Genomic DNA, 2,564 nt, shown 5'->3' on the forward strand with positions numbered 1-2,564 from the left:
GTTTTTGAAGTAATGTGAGATGAGAGGAAAGGTAACGATTCTGTCAACACACATAATGAGTCCACCCCGGGTACCTTAACGTGGTTCATTTGGAGCCGGACATTAAGGTTTATGGAGTGAAAGGATACGCGGATGAAGCTTCCAGGAAGTCTTCTTTCTCCTTCAGGAACATAATTCCTTTACCTGGATGCCTTCTTTTCACTTCGGGAATTCTCACTGAATGCCTGTACTCCCAGACTTCACATCCAAGTCTCCATTCATGCCTCTACAAAAAGCATCTGCCTTCTATCCTTTCCTCTTTGTTAAGATCTAAGAATACTAGTGACCCCCCTAACTGATAAATAGGACACTCTTGTCTATGGATTTAGAAGGTAACTGAAATATTATCTGCTTTACCATTCTAAAATAAATACGATATTGCTATAAAGTCTTCTTTCCTCCATGACAAATGTTCTTTTGCTTTCAGTCTACATAGGATGTATTATAATCAACACTATCCGGGTCTCATCTCTCTGTACAAAATCTAGGCTTTCTAAATTTATGCATTCATTTTTTAAATCTTGAATTCTATGTTAAAAAAAAAAATTCCTCTCCCAAACTTTTTTTTTGGGGGGAAATGGGTAAATTATGTTTACTTTCTTCTATATATGTTTATTTTTTTAAGAAAAAGAAAGAAGAAGCCTCCTTCTTTCCAGCAACCAATGTCCATTGGGATTGGGATTGGAGGGGGTACAACTGGGGCCAGCCCGGAAGAAGGTGTAGGAGTAGAAGGCAAAGACATTGATCTTGTAGTCCATGGGGAGAAGGTGCCCTATGTTCTTGGCCCCCAGGCTGGCCCCACCCAGGGCCAAGGACTGCCTTACCTTCATTAAGGTGAATCTGGAGAAGAGTCCTGAGCCTGGCTCTCTCTGCCCCGGATCAGTGCTGAGGGGAACCCTTCCCTCAGCAGCCCCCAGCTCGTCCACATGGAGCCCACACACACGATGAGGAGGCCTATCTCTCTTTGGAAGAAGATCGGGTCAATCTGTGGCAACACAGCTACTACGTGTCTGCCCAGTATTTCCCTAGCCTTCCTGAAGATGTACCGGGAAAGGGGGTCTCCTTGCTGAGCACCTTCAGCAACCGGGCAGCAAAATCCAGCAAACGTGCCTTTATCAAAGTCCCTGTGCAGGTGGGTGAGGATTCCTTACCGATCTTACAAGTTGAAATAGTTGAACATGGCCTGTTTCATGTAGCCAATATCATAAGGCGCTGCCTTTAGGTTGTCCATAGGGTCAAACACTATTTTCATTGCTCGGTGTGCAATTCCAGTAGGTTGAGCCCTTGTCTCCAATCATGTGGCCCCAGCCTCCGCAGCCGCTCTCAGAGCCATCAGGGTTGATGCACCTGCAGTTGGAGCCTGTCCCAGAGATGAGCACGATCACTCAGGCTAGGGATTCGGCTCCTCAGCTTCTCCAGCAGGATCCTCACCGTGTCTCCCTGCTCCCCACCAGCCAGGGCCAGGCCCAGGCTGCATACTCGTTGATCCTCTCCACACACTCGTCATTGCTGATCACCCAGTGGTTTGTGCTGAGTCCATCCGCTTCTGCCAGGATCTGCCCATCCTCAGAGGGTAAAAGGACAGTGGACTGTGTGCCTCCCCCCTCTACACCTCCACAGAGTGCTGCCATGCTGAGGCTTCCCGGTTTGCTACCCTCCCACCTGGCTCCCACCTGGTGCTAACCACCCTCCAACCTGCTCAGCCCACCCCACACTAGGTGACTGCCACGTGGATCCCCAGCCATCCTTTCTGAAATTAATACTCATTTTACAATATATTAATGAGTTAATTAATTTGAATACAACTCTAGAAGCTGTTTGACTAATGATAAGGACAGTAGAGCTATTTATTACATTTTGGTTTCGAACACTCTGGTTTTTAAATGAAGTATTTTTTTTTTTTTTTTTTAAGACAGTACACCATAGCGTCTAACAAGCATAAAGGAGTCCCTGGCTGATGCATATGGTTAAGCCAACTTGACTAGTAACTGAAACATTGGCCATTGGAATCTACCAAGAGGCACCCTGGAATTCCAAAAGGTCACAGCCTTTGAAAAACCTTATGGAACACAGTTCTGTTCTGAAACAGATGCGGTCTCCATGAATCAGAATTGATTGTACGGCAACTGGTTTGGTTTAACAAGTGTGATTTTTCAAGCCAGATTTCCTGGGTTCTAATCTCGGTGCCATCTTTCATTGCCCCTGGTTCCCCCAATGGTAAAGATAAAAATAGTAATGATATTCATTTCATTGGGATGTTTTATGATTAAATAAGTTAATATGCATGAGCACTGTATGTCAAGTAGAAATTGTTCATTAAATATTAGTTATTAGTATTATTGACAGTTAGGTTTTTTTCTTAGCTTAGTTTTGTTTTGTTCGTTTTGATAAATTCTACCTATTTTTTGAGCCCATTGCTAGCTCTTGGAATTCCGATTATATTCTAAACCATTAGCTACCTTTCCCCAGCTTTAGTTCTAAATTTGATCAATGTGTAATGTTATTGTTTTCTTCCCCTAAATTCT

The 2,564-nt window shown here is 43.9% G+C and overlaps 1 pseudogene; it reads right to left on the minus strand.

Annotated features, from left to right (window-relative positions):
* Positions 1-659: 659 nt before the first annotated feature.
* LOC126087854 (N-acetyl-D-glucosamine kinase-like) lies at positions 660-1,670 on the minus strand (annotated as a pseudogene).
* Between the last annotated feature and the right edge of the window lie 894 nt (positions 1,671-2,564).

This window comes from Elephas maximus, chromosome 13 (genome assembly GCF_024166365.1).
Source record: "Elephas maximus indicus isolate mEleMax1 chromosome 13, mEleMax1 primary haplotype, whole genome shotgun sequence".
In the NCBI taxonomy this organism is placed as follows: domain Eukaryota; kingdom Metazoa; phylum Chordata; class Mammalia; order Proboscidea; family Elephantidae; genus Elephas; species Elephas maximus.